This window comes from Salmo trutta, chromosome 35 (assembly GCF_901001165.1).
Source record: "Salmo trutta chromosome 35, fSalTru1.1, whole genome shotgun sequence".
NCBI classification, from domain to species: Eukaryota; Metazoa; Chordata; class Actinopteri; order Salmoniformes; family Salmonidae; genus Salmo; species Salmo trutta.
In genome coordinates this window covers 31,361,925-31,376,379 of record NC_042991.1, presented here as the reverse complement: position 1 = coordinate 31,376,379, position 14,455 = coordinate 31,361,925, and the positions used below count along the sequence as shown (strand labels likewise).

At 46.2% G+C, this 14,455-nt stretch overlaps 1 long non-coding RNA gene across 1 annotated transcript in view; it reads right to left on the bottom strand.

Annotated features, from left to right (window-relative positions):
- The window catches only part of LOC115175069 (uncharacterized), a 12,658-nt gene extending 458 nt beyond the window's left edge, over positions 1–12,200 (bottom strand). Inside the window, exons 1-2 of the long non-coding RNA XR_003871903.1 lie at positions 10,897–12,200; positions 1–379 (exon numbers count right to left, since the gene is read on the bottom strand). The exon at positions 1–379 is cut by the window's left edge and continues 458 nt beyond it. This is a non-coding gene — a long non-coding RNA (uncharacterized LOC115175069). The remainder of the gene's footprint in view (positions 380–10,896) is intronic.
- Positions 12,201–14,455: the final 2,255 nt, after the last annotated feature.

The window sequence follows — 14,455 nt, the reverse complement described above, 5'->3', positions numbered from 1 at the left end:
GTGGCGTTGCCAGCCACAACGAAAGGTAAGGTAAGGATGTCATGTGAATCTTTTGCTACTCTACTCTTCTCCTTCCTATCTCGTAGTGGGAATAGGGCCTAATCCTGGAAGGAAGGAAGGAAGGAAGGAAGGAAGGAAGGAAGGAAGGAAGGATGAGCGGCAGTGAGAGCAAGAGTTGGGACAATGGGATACAAGGAGGGCTCTGTTTCTCTCTCTCTGTTTCTCTCTCTCTCCTCTTCCTCCTCCTGGACTATTTCAGCACTTGCTTATCCATCTCTGACAAAATTCCCTGTTTTTCTGGTTCATCCATGGCTCTTATCCTCTTCCTTCTCTCTCTTGTCATCCTCTCTTCCTCCTTGAGGCTCCAGATGTAACACATCTAAACAGAGGAGAGAGAGAGAGAGGGACACACGATGACGAGATTAGAGAGAAGGAAAAGGAGTCAAGGAAAAGGAGAGGCAGTAGTTAGTGTTTCTGCAGTATTCATGGTAACAACCTGGCTTTGAGCCAACACTCAACATTTGCCTCCTCTCCTGACAGTTTACAAACTAGCCATACACACATACTGGTTCAATTTTCTCTTTGTAATACACAATATCATACACACGTGTGAACGCACACATACACACAATGCCTCCTAATATACCCCCTGAGCCAACAACAAACCACTATTTTAATTACTAATGGAATATGATTATATAATCGTTTGTAGAATTGACAACATCATAAAGCAGTGAGAGTCTAGGAGCTCCCTGCCAGAACCTGTCTCGGTATGAATAGCTTTGTGAGTCTAAATAGTTGATAGGCTGTTACAGTATACCAGCAGTGTGTTTAGTGGGAATCAGCTACACAGAAGAATATACACACACATGCCAGACGCACATACACAAACAGGTGTGTTGTTGTGGCTAGACAAGATGTGGCTTACAATTTATTTATTTTTTTAAATACACTACCGTTCAAAAGTTTGCGGTGACTTAGAAATGTCCTTGTTTTTTTGTCCATTAAAATAACATCAAATTGATCAGAGATACAATGTAGACATTGTTAATGTTTTGTCACATCCTGACCAGTAAAGGGGTTATTTGTTCTTATAGTTTGGTCAGGACGTGGCAGGGGGTATTTGTTTTATGTGGTTCAGGGTGTGTTTGTGTATGTGTTCATGTAGAGGGGGTATTTGGTTTATATGGATTCGGGGTGGTTGTTTATGTAGAGGGGTATTTGATTTATTAGTCCAGGGTTTTGGTTATTGTTCTATGTTAGTTTAGTTCTATGTTCAGTCTAGTCGTTTGTAATTCTATGTTTAGTTAATTGGTGTTGGGGCCTTCAGTTGGAGGCAGCTGTCTATCGTTGCCTCTGATTGAAGGTCCTATAAATAGGTATGTGTTTTGTCATGGGATTTTGTGGGAGATTGTTGCTGTGTATAGCTTTGTGCCTTACCGGCCTGTTCTTTGTTGTTGTGGTTTTTTTGTATGTTTTGGTTTTTCCTTCTTTGTCCTTTAATAAAAGAAGATGAGTATACATTTTCCCGCTGCGTCTTGGTCTAAACCCTACGACAGCCGTGACATGTTGTAAATGACTATTGTAGCTGGAAACGGCAGATTTTTTATGGAATATCTACATAAGCGTACAGAGGCCCAATATCAGCAACCATCACTCCTGTGTTCCAATGGCACTTTGTGTTAGCTAATCCAAGTTTATCATTTTAAAAGGATAATTGATTATTAGAAAACCCTTTTGAAATTATGTTAGCACAGCTGAAAACTGTTGTCCTGATTAAAGAAGCAATACAACTGGCCTTCTTTAGACTAGCAGAGTATCTGGAGCATCAGCATTTGTGGGTTCGATTACAGGCTCAAAATGGCCAGAAACAAATAACTTTCTTCTGAAACTCGTCAGTCTATTCTTGTTCTGAGAAATGAAGGCTATTCCATGCAAGAAATTGCAAAGAAACTGAAGATCTTTTACAACGCTTTGTAATACTCCCCTTCACAGAACAGCCCAAACTGTCTCTAACCAGAATAGAAAGAGGAGTCGGAGGCCCCGGTGCACAACTGAGCAAGAGGCCAAGTACATTAGAGTGTCCAGTTTGAGAAACAGACTGGCAGTTTCATTAAATAGTACCCACAAAACACCAGTCCTAACGTCAACAGCGAAGAGACGACTCCAGGACGCTGGCCTTCTAGGCAGAGTTCCTCTGTCCAGTTTCTGTTCTTTTGCCCATCTTAATCTTTTATTTTTATTGGCCAGTCTGAGATACGACTGCAGCTCTGCCTAGAAGGCCAGCATCCCGGAGTTGCTTCTTCATTGTTGACGTTGAGACTGGTGCTAACGGTTAGAGCATTGATTGTTTCTTGGATGGATGACACCAAATCAGGTATTGACCCAAATCCTAATCTGACATCTGTACACATTAACTCAAGATTTCGCAGAAATCTTCCATTGACATCAATGTTTGATTTATGCAAGAGTCTGACTTAAAGTAATGGTCAACTCAAAAACAATCGTTCTGTATTTTTTTCTATAGTCCACTGTTGATACATTCCCAAAATGGTTTGCATGTCATTCGTCACGTTTTCAAGCACCTTCAAGAAGCAAAGATTAGCATGCGACATCGTCACGATCAAGCGTTTTGCATCGATGCAAAAGGATGTTGGAACTAGGAGAGAAAAATCTATGGAGTGACCTCTCTGTCCTTAAAGGTGGTAGAACCAGACTGACCTCCTGTCCACCTGACCTTCCGTCTGTCTGTGTGTCTAACCCCAACGTTCAGCACTTAGATCAGACCCAACAGGTCAACACACACACACACACACACACACACACACACACACACACACACACACACACACACACACACACACACACACACACACACACACACACACACATACACACAGAGCGAGGAGCGAGAACAAAGCACACATGACAAATGAGACACACTCACTCAGGCAAACATGCATAAACACACACACACACACACACAATCCCACATGTAGGCAATGCAGGCAGCAACACATGTACACAGTACCCTGACCCTCCACCTGAGAGATTGTGGCCCATTGAGTAATGAGGGGTCACTTGCTTGGGCTAATTATGTTTACTTTCTGGGGGAGGGGGGGGGGGCACATGACCAGGACACACACACCCAAACCCATCACCCACCCACACACACTGGTGTCTTGTGTTAGTGACCTGTCTTCCGTTTCAACAATGTGTGCAGTGTGCCGTCTGTGTGCAGTCTGTGTGCCGTCTGTGTGCCGCCAGGGTGCCGTCAGGGTGTCGTCTGTGTGCCGTCTGTGTGCCGTCTGTGTGCCGTCAGGGTGCCGTCTGTGTGCCGTCTGTGTGCCGCCTGTGTGCCGTCTGTGTGCAGTCTGTGTGCCGTCTGTGTGCCGCCTGTGTGCCGTCAGGGTGCCGTCAGGGTGCCGTCTGTGTGTCGCCTGTGTGCCGTCAGGGTGCCGTCTGTGTGCCGTCAGGGTGCCGTCAGGGTGCCGTCTGTGTGCCGTCAGTGTGCCGTCTGTGTGCAGTCTGTGTGCCGTCTGTGTGCCGTCTGTGTGCCGTCTGTGTGCCGTCTGTGTGCCGCCTGTGTGCCGTCAGGGTGCCGTCTGTGTGCCGTCTGTGCCTTTTCTTCTTCTCTCCCCTTGGCAGCAGAGTTCCTCAATCCCCTGATACGCATTCTACACGAATGACACGGCGAGGGCCTCAATCTCATGAAGCCGCCGGAGCCACCCGTTTAGTTCCACCTTACCACTGAACACCCAGAGTTCACAGGGTCAAAGGGCCATGGGGCACCGCCGGGGGTTGGCTGTGTGTGTGTCAGGGAAGGGGGGTGGGGTCATGATACGTTATGACACTACCCTGATATAAGGTTGGGGTTATGATACGTTATGACACTACCCTGATATAAGGTTGGGGTTATGATACGTTATGACACTACACTGATATAAGGTTGGGGTTATGATACGTTATGACACTACACTGATATAAGGTTGGGGTTATGATACGTTATGACACTACCCTGATATAAGGTTGGGGTTATGATACGTTATGACACTACACTGATATTAGGTTGGGGTTATGATACGTTATGATGCTACCCTGATATAAGGTTGGGGTTATGATACGTTATGACACTACCCTGATATAAGGTTGGGGTTATGATACGTTATGACACTACCCTGATACAAGGTTGGGGTTATGATACGTTATGACACTACCCTGATATAAGGTTGGGGTTATGATACGTTATGACACTACCCTGATATAAGGTTGGGGTTATGATACGTTATGACACTACACTGATATAAGGTTGGGGTTATGATACGTTATGACACTACCCTGATATAAGGTTGGGGTTATGATACGTTATGACACTACCCTGATATAAGGTTGGCGTTATGATACGTTATGACACTACCCTGATATAAGGTTGGGGTTATGATACGTTATGACACTACCCTGATATAAGGTTGGGGTTATGATACGTTATGACACTACCCTGATATAAGGTTGGGGTTATGATACGTTATGACACTACCCTGATACAAGGTTGGGGTTATGATACGTTATGACACTACCCTGATATAAGGTTGGGGTTATGATACGTTATGACACTACCCTGATACAAGGTTGGGTTTATGATACGTTATGACACTACCCTGATATAACGTTGGCGTTATGATACGTTATGACACTACCCTGATATAAGGTTGGGGTTATGATACGTTATGACACTACCCTGATATAAGGTTGGGGTTATGATGCTTTATTACATTATTATGATATAAGGTTATTTTCAATAGCTTATTTCTAGAGATTTCTAGTGCATCTGGTGATCGCTTGGTATGTATAAGCGATGGATGATAGATGGTCCATCTATCCCCAGTTCGTCACCAATGTTTGGGCATCCTTCATTCCAGTGGCACTCTGGGTGTTTGTCTGTCGTTCTAGACCACAAACAACCTCCCTCCTCTTCCATCAATGCCACACGCTGGTACACAGAATATTGGCTTCTGCTGGTCTCTGTTCATGCCTCACTGACTGCTGATGGTTCATCTTTCTACAGTCCTTCCTACCTCTATGTGTGTGTGTGTAGCGGGGCTACCTTCCCTATCTCTAACTCATCCCACCCCAATTAGCGACTGCTAGCATTCTTCATCCTCCTCGCCATCATCAATCATCACCAGTATCATAGTTATCATCCACATTCCCATCCCTTTTCATCTGCAGACGCCCACATTGGAGGATACTGGGAACTAACTGAGCCAACCATAAAACACCATGCATCCCAAATGGCACCCTATTCCCTACATAGTGCACTACACCTTTAAGCCCTGGTCAAAAGTACTGCAGTATATAGGGAATAGGGTGCCATTTGGGACACAGTCCACATTTCATGTCCATTTTCTATAACATCCATTGTGTGTTTCCGGACTCAACATTCCATCCAAATGACCCAAGTGGCTGAGTCCAAGGCATGTCTTTCTGGTGTTCTTAGTCTTCACACAGATCACTGTAACAGTTCCTTATAGGAATTTAACCATCCCATGTTGAGAACTTCCAAAACGTTGGTATTCCCCAGAATACCATGACTCCAGACATCTCTCAGCCAGCTGGGTCACATAATCAAGGGGCTTTGAGGGAACGACGTCATTCTCTCAGATATAATTCCCATTCTTCCTAGAATCCCAGTATTCTTGCCATTGGGAGGGGAGTTTGGTGGTGGTGGTTGGGGGGAGGTTGGTGATGGTTGGGGGGAGGGTGGTGGTGGTTGGAGGGAGGGTGGTGGGTGTTGGGTGTTGGGGGAAGGGTGGTGATGGTTGGGGGGAGGGTGGTGATGGTGATGGTTGGGGGGAGGTGGTGATGGTTGGGGGCAGTTGGTGGTGGTTGGGGGAGGGTGGTGATGGTTGGAGGGAGGGTGGTGATGGTTGGGGGGAGGTTGGTGATAGTTGGGGGGAGGGTGGTGATGGCTGGGGGAGGGTGGTGATGGTTGGGGGCAGTTGGTGATGGTTGGGGGGAAGGTGGTGGTGGTTGGTGGGAGGGTGGTGATGGTTGGGGGGGTGGTGATGGTTGGTGGGAGGGTGGTGATGATGGGGGGGTGATGGTTGGGGGGAAGGTGGTGGGTGGTGGGGGGAGGGTGGTGATGGTTGGGGTGATGGTTGGGGGAGGGTGGAGGGTGTTGGGGGAGGGTGGTGGTGGCTGGTGGGAGGGTGGTGATGGCTGGGGGAGGGTGGTGATGGCTGGGGGAAGGGTGGTGAGTCTAATGGGAAGGACAGATGTTTAGATGTAAAGAAAGGCTGTGTGTGGGGAGGTGGGGGGGTAGACAAGCTAGACTGATCAGCGGGGTAGTAAGGGAAGTGAGGATGTGTGTGTGTGTGTGTGTGTGTGTGTGTGTGTGTGTGTGTGTGTGTGTGTGTGTGTGTGTGTGTGTGTGTGTGTGTGTGTGTGTGTGTGTGTGTGTGTGTGTGTGTGTGTGTGTGTGGGCCCGGAGACCCCATATAGCAGCTCAATTTGACAGAAGGCAATCAGATTGATGTGTGAGGAACAGAGTCATATAAAAGGACTGCAACATGAGCTGAGAAAGAGGGAGAGAGAGGGAGGAGAGGCTAAGCCAGCTGTTCCTGGGGCTCTGTTCACTGACAAAAACAGACCCCACAGAGCCCCAGGACAGCAACACAATTAGACCCAAATCATGAGAAAACTAAAAGATAACTATATGACACATTGGAAAGAATTAACAAAAAACCCAGAACAAACTAGAATGATATTTGGCCCTAAACAGAGAGTAAATACCACAGTGTGCCATCACAGCAGCAAGATGTGTGACCAGTTGTGACAAGAAACGGGTAACCAGTGAAGAACAAAACCATTATAAATACAACCCATATTTATGTTGATTTATTTTCCCTTTTGTACTTTATCTATTTGCACATCGTTACAACACTGTATATAGACATAATATAACATTTGACATGTCGTTATTCTTGTGGAACTTGTGTGAGTGTAATATTTACTGCCACTTTCTATTGTTTATTTCAATTGTATTATTCATTTCACTTTCCCATGCCAATAAAGCCCCTTGAATTGAGAGGGAGAGAGAGAGAGGGTGAAAGGGAGAGAGGCAACATGAGCTGAGAGAGAGGGAGAGAGAGAGAAGGAGAGAGAGGGAAAGAGAGGGAGATAGGGAAAGATGGAGAGAGAGGGGGGAGATAGGGAGAGAGGCAACATGAGCTGAGAGAGAGGGAGAGAGAGGGAGAGAGAGAGAAGGAGAGAGAGGGAAAGAGAGGGAGATAGGGAAAGATGGAGAGAGAGGGGGGAGATAGGGAGAGAGGCAACATGAGCTGAGAGAGGGAGAGAGAGGGAGATAGGGAGAGATGGAGAGAGAGAGGGAGAGAGGCAACATGAGCCGAGAGAGAGGGAGAGAGGGATAAAGATTTAAACCCAGAGGGAGGGAAAGAGGTTTAGAGGGACGGAGCGATGGAGGGAGATGGAAAGATAAAGACTAGGTAGGTATGAAGACTGAACAAAAGACAGAGAATGATTACAAGGGGGAACAGAAAGGGGAGGGAGAGAGAAGGAGAGAGGGAGTGGAAGAGAAGGAGAGAGGGAGTGGAAGGGAGGTGAGAATGACTCTTGTTGGCAGGAGAAAATGAGGAAACAGCTGAGAGAGTTTGGCTCCGCTCTCACTTTATTTTGGCTGAGGTAAGGAAATACTTATGACTTTGGGGTCTCTTTCTCCCCACCCCCCCTCAATTCAAAGGGCTTTATTGGCATGGGAAACATATGTTTACATTGCCAAAGCAAGTCAAATATATAATGAACTAAAGTGAAATAAACAATCAAAATTGAACAGTAAACATTACACTCACAAAACTTCCAAAAGAATAAAGACATTTCAAATGTCATATTATGTCTATATACAGTGTAGTAATAATGTGCAAATAGTTAAAGTACAAAAGGGAAAATAAACACAAATATAGGTTGTAATTACAATGGTAATTGTTCTTCACTGGTTGCCCTTTTCTTGCACCCTGTGGTATTTCACCCAATAGATATGGGAGTTTATCAAAATTGGATTTGTTTTCGAATTCTTTGTGGGTCTGTGAAATCCGAGGGAAATATGTGTCTCTAATATGGTCATACATTTGGTAGGAAGTTAGGAAGTGCAGCTCAGTTTCCACCTCATTTTGTGGGCAGTGTGCACATAGCCTGTCTTCTCTTGAGAGCCAGGTCTGTTCTGTACATAGTCAAATATTTCCTTTGTTTTGGGTCAGTCACAATGGTCAGGTATTCTGTGACTGTGTACTCTCCGGGCCATTCTAGTTTGCTCAGTTTTTTTTGTAAATTCTTTCCAATGTGTCAAGTAATTATCTTTTTTTTCATGATTTGGTTGGGTCTAATTGTGTTGCTGTCCTGGGGCTCTGTGGGGTCTGTTTGTGTTTGTGAACAGAGCCCCATGACCAGCTTGCTTAGGGGGCTTTTCTCCAGGTTCATTTCTCTGTAGGTGATGGCTTTGTTATGGAAGGTTTGGGAATCGCTTCCTTTTAGATGGTTGTAGAATTTAACGGCTATTTTGTGGATTTTGATAATTAGTGGGTATCGGACTAATTCTGCTCTGCATGCATTATTTTGTGTTTTACGTTGTACACAGAGGATGTTTTTGCAGAATTCCGCATGCAGAGTCATAGTTTGGTGTTTGTCCCATTTTGTGAATTCTTTGTTGGTGAGCGGACCCCAGACCTCATAACCATAAAGGGCAATGGGTTACATAACTGATTCAATTATTTTTAGCCAGATCCTAATTGGTATGTTGAATTTTATGTTCCTTTTGATGTCATAGAAGTCCCTTCTTGCCTTGTCTCTCAGCTCTTTCACAGCTTTGTGGAAGATACCTGTGGTGTTGATGTTTAGGCCGAGGTATGTATAGTTGTTTGTGTGCTCTAGGGCAACAGTGTCTAGATGGAATTTGTATTTGTGGTCCTGGCAACTGGACATTTTTTGGAACACCATTATTTTTGTCTTAACTAGATTCACTGTCAGGGCCTAGGTCTGACACAATCTGTGCAGAAGATCTAGGTGCTGCTGTAGGCCCTCCTTGGTTGGGACAGAAGCACCAGATCATCAGCAAACAGTAGACATTTGTCTTCAGATACTAGTAGGGTGAGACCGGGTGCTGCAGAATGTTCTAGTGCCCACGCCAATTCGTTGATTTAAATGTTGAAAAGGGTGGGGCTTAAGCTGCATCCCTGTCTCACCCCACGGCCCTGTGGAAAGAAATGTGTTTTTTTGCCATTTTTAACCACACACTTTATGTACATGGATTTTGTAATGTCATGTGTTTTTCCCCCACATCACTTTCCATCAATTTGTATAGCCAAATTGAGTCAAAAGCTTTTTTGAAATCAACAATGCATGAGAACACTTTGCCTTGGTTTTGGTTTGTTTATTTGTCAATTAGGTTGTGCAGCGTAAATACATGGTCTATCGTACAGTAATTTGGTAAAGTCAATTTGACATTTGCTCAGTACATTGTTTCGCAAAGGAAATGTAAGAGATGGCTGTTGTTGACAATGCAGAGTATTTTCCCAAAGTTGCTGTAGTTATTGGGGTCCAATTTGTCTCCACTTTTGTGGATTGGGGTGATCAGTCCTTGGTTCCAAATATTGGGGAGGATTCCAGAGCTGACGATGATGTTAAAGTGTTTAAGTATAGCCAATTGGAATGTGTGGTCTGTATATTTTATAATATCATTAAGGATACCATTGACTCCACAGGCCTTTTTGGGTTAGAGGGTTTGTATTTTGTCCTGTAGTTCAATCAATGTAATTGGAGAATCCAGTGGGTTCTGGTAGTCTTTAATAGTTTATCTAAGATTTGTATTTGATCATGTATATGTTTTGCTGTTCTTTCTTTGTTATAGAGCCAAAAAGATTGGAGAAGTGGTTTATCCACACATCTCCGTTTTGGATAGATAACTCTTTGTGTTGTTGTTTGTTTAGAGTTTTCCAATTTGGTTTCTCAATTTCTTTCTTAGGTTTTTGCATTCTTCATCAAACCATTTGTCATTGTTGTTAATTTTCTTAGGTTGTCTGCTTGAAAAAAAATATTTGATAGGGAAGCTGAGAGGTCAAATATACTGTTTACATTTTCTACTGCCAGGTTTACAGCTCACTATTAAAGGGAAATCTTTTGTCCAGAAGGGATTGAATTTGTTTTTTGGTAGATTTCCACACAATTTCCCTTCCATCTATAGCATTTCTTAATATTATTCAGTTCCTTTGGCACCTCTTGATTGAGCATAGCTCTGTTCAAGTAGAGTGTGACTTTGCTGTGATATGGGTGTCAGTGGACTGACTGTGAACACTCTAAGACATCTGGGATTCTAGCTGTCTGCATCTGGGTCTTATACAGTTTACAGTTTAGTCATTTAGCAGACACTCTTATCCAGAGCAACTTACAGTAGTGAACACATACATTTCATTTTCATTTCATGCATTTTTTTTTGTACTGGCCCCCCATGGGAATCGAACCCACAACCCTGGCGTTGCACACACCATGCTGGCGTTGCAAACACCTTGCTCTACCAACTGAGCCACAGGGAGTTCTGAAAGTACAAACTGGCCATGACTGACCCAGCAGACTCAGACCAGCTCCACAATGCTGTCTCCCAGCAAGGAGCCACCATTGGAAGACACAAGGAGTTGCTGCAATGCCTTATGGAGGGACTCCATACACTGGCGGAACGCCATGACCAGGCGTTCGATACATTGCTGGATAAAGTCTGCGGATTCCCTACTAGGCAGCAAGCTACACCAGTAATTCCCCAGACTCTCAGCAACCCCGCCACCAGCGGGGCTTCTTCCCAGCCTACCCCAGTGTCCCGAGAACCCTGCTTACCTCCTCCGCAGTGTTACGCTGGAGATTATGGAACATGCCGGGCCTTTCTCTCCCAGTGCTCCCTCGTCTTCGAGCTGCAGCCTTCTTCATTCCCCTCGGAGCGATCGAGGATAGCGTACATCATAACGCTGATGTCCAGGAGGGCACTCGCCTGGGCTATGGCGGTGTGGGAGCAACAGTCCGCCGTTTGCCTCAGTCTGTTGGCAGTACAGAAAGGTGGCAGGCACGTTGGGCCCTGTTATTCACCCGGTTCAATTTCACTCTCTCCTACCGCCCGGGGTCCAAGAACGTGAAGCCGGATGCACTTTGTTGTATTGCCCAGCTGCTACTCCGTCTGACCCCGAGACCATCTTCCCTATTTCCTGTCTAGCGGCTGCAGTCATCTGGGGTATAGAGCGCCTGGTCCGTAAGACGCAGCAGAGGGGTTCTGGCTAACCGGATGTTTGTCCTGGACTCTGCCCATTCCCTGGTCCTGGAATGGGCACATTTCCTCCAGATTGACCTGTCATCCAGGCTCCCGTCGGTCCCTGGCTTTCGTCTGACGGCGCTTTTGGTGGCCTTCCATGGTGCCGGATGTTTCCGCATTTGTCGCTGCGTGCACGGTGTGTGCACAAAATAAGGCCCCGCAGCAACTTCCAGCTGGCCTTCTCCAACCACTCCCTGTTCCTCATTACCCCTGGTCCAATATATCATTGGACTTTGTTACTGGGCGTCCCCCGTAAGACGGCAACACTATTATCCTGACGGTGGTGGATAGGTTTTCTAAAGCCGCCCATTTTATTCCCCTTCCCAAGTTACCCTCAGCCAAGGAGGAGGCTCAGGTTATGGTGCAGCACATCTTCCGGATCCATGGACTTCCGGTCAACATGGTCTCCGATCGGGGTCCTCAGTTCTCTTCCTGGTTCTGGAAGGCGTTCTGCACCCTCATTGGGTTGTCGGCAAGCCTGTAGTCTGGTTTCCACCCCCAATCGAATGACCAGTCGGAGCTAGCCAATCAGGATCTGGAGACGGTCCTTCGTTGAATCGAGTGGTGTGCCAGGTAGACATTAGGTTTTGAGGTACTGTCTTGCAAAGTGCTTGATATGGTGGGGCCGCTGTATGGTAGCAGGGTGAAACTCTATTAGTGGTAGCAGGGTTTAAGATAACCACTTTCACACCAGCAGGAAAATGGAGGCCACAGCACTCAAGGGAGTGATTGAAAAAGTTTCTTCCACTTTCCCCAATGCACAAGTGGTTATGTCCACCCTGCTACCACGAAAAGTATTTCACCCTGCCACCATACAGCGGGTGAATGCAATGTTTGTCTTGAACAGCCTTTACGATCTCTCTCTCTCTCTCTTTCTCTCTCTCTCTCTCTCTCTCTCTGCCTGCTCTCCCATCACTACCTCTGCCCCCCATTTCCCGTGCCCCCCCTCCCTCCCTCCCTCCCTCTAGCTCCCCCTGCCAAGCTCTTGTCATAGGTGGTGATGTGAATGTTTCCACATGCAGTAGGCCTGCCTGTGCTACTGGTTTGGCCTATAACACACTCTCTCTCTCTCTCTCTCTCTCTCTCGCTCTCTCTCTCCACACAAAGGCTCCTCAGAGAGGGAGCAGCAAACAGGAAAAAGAGGCAAAAGCAGAGGATTACCTCTCACTAGCTCACTGTTAACCCATAAAAAGAGAAGAAAGGGAGGACAAGGGGATTGGAGGAGCATGGAGAGAAGGGGACGACGAATGGAGAGAAGGGGTGCATCTCCTTCCCTCTCCCTCCTCCCTATGCATGCATGCATGAGTGTGTGTCCTATGCTTACTGCTGAATCATCTTAATTTAAGACAGTTTACTACAGCAGGAAAGTAATCCTGCAGTAACAAGAAATGTGAATTATTACGTGGATTATAATTAGTGGATATTGTTTGTAGGGGTTGATAGATTTTACGTCAGGGCATATCAAGTTTGACATTTTTAAATGGAAATTACCAAACTTTAGAAGCCTTTTTAAACCTTGACTATACTACAACTTTGCATTTTCCTCCAGGAGAATTCTCATCAACAAAAGATTGATCAAATTAAGATCCTACATCTGTAAATAACCTAGAACTATCAGTGAAAGCAAGCCCCTGTCTGAAAGACCCTAGTCTCTGATGCATAGTGGATGGTTCAGAGACTGAAGAACAACTCATTTTCTCCCTCTCTCTCTTTCTCTTCTCTGTGTATGTGTGCCTCTTTGTGTCTCTGTCTCTCTGTCCCAATTGAAGATAGTGGATGATACCAAGACCAAGATGTCTTTTAACCATTAGTCCCTATGGGAGATAGAAGGTACATGCAATGCATCCAATGCATCCATCAAACCTAACGATGAAACCTGATCAATGAGGGAGATACCACTGGACATGAAACAGTGGGGGGGAAATCAGGGATCAATGACCATGTATGTGGGTTGGTTCAGGCGTGAAGCTGTCCCATTGGGCCTGATCAGTTGGTAGTTGGGGATAGACAGTGGGAGGGGAAGACAATAAGGGGGACCCCCTATGTCTGTGGTGGTCATTAGGGGTGGAAGGGTTGTGTGGAGGTTGTCATTAGGTTGTGGGTTAAACATTAATCCAGCAAGTACTGTGTGAAGCTGTAGGGGGGCTATACATAATGTATAGATCAGGAGTACGTGCTCAACTCCATGCAGGCATGTGTGAGAGATGTATGATACCTAGCCTGCTTCATGCAGGCATGTGTGAGAGATGTATGATACCTAGCCTGCTTCCTTCAACTACCTAAGTGGGAACAGAACAAGATACTAGGGGTGTGGCCCTCCACCAGCGTTGACAGAGGGTATCACCCCCCCCCCCCCCCCCACATTGACAACGGCACAGTGGGGGGGCTATTGGTGGCCCCTCAGGACCCCTGAGAATGCTAGAGGCTAATCCTACTGGAATGTTCCAGGAATGTAAAAGAATCACACACAAGAGAGGGGGGGGGAATAGACAGTGGGAGAAGCGGAGAGGAGGAGAGAGAGGTGGGAGAGGGGGAGGAGACAATAGAGAGCGGTGGGAGAGGGGAAGGGGAGGAGAGAAATGTGGGAGAGAGGGAGAGGAAGAGAGAATAGAGAGAGAGGTGGGAGGGGAGGAGAGGAGGAGAGGAGAAGAGAACACAGAGAGAGGAGGAGAGGACGAGAGAATACAGAAAGAGGTGGGAGAGGAACAGAGAATAAAGAGAGAGAAGATTTAGAGAAAAGGGGCGTTGAAAATCAATGTAATGACAGCGAAAGAGAATGAGAAAAAAGGGGGAGAGGACGATAGTTTAGAGAGACTGGAGAGAGCTGGGAGATGAAAGGGGGAGAGGGCGATAGTTTAGAGATACTGGAGAGAGCTGGGAGAGGAAAGGGGGAGAGGGCGATAGTTTACAGATACTGGAGAGAGCTGGGAGAGGAAAGGGGGAGAGGGCGATAGTTTAGAGAGACTGGAGAGAGCTGGGAGAGGAAAGGGGGAGAGGGCGATAGTTTAGAGAGACTGGAGAGAGCTGGGAGATGAAAGGGGGAGAGGGGGCGATAGTTTAGAGAGACTGGAGAGAGCTGGGAGAGGAAAGGGG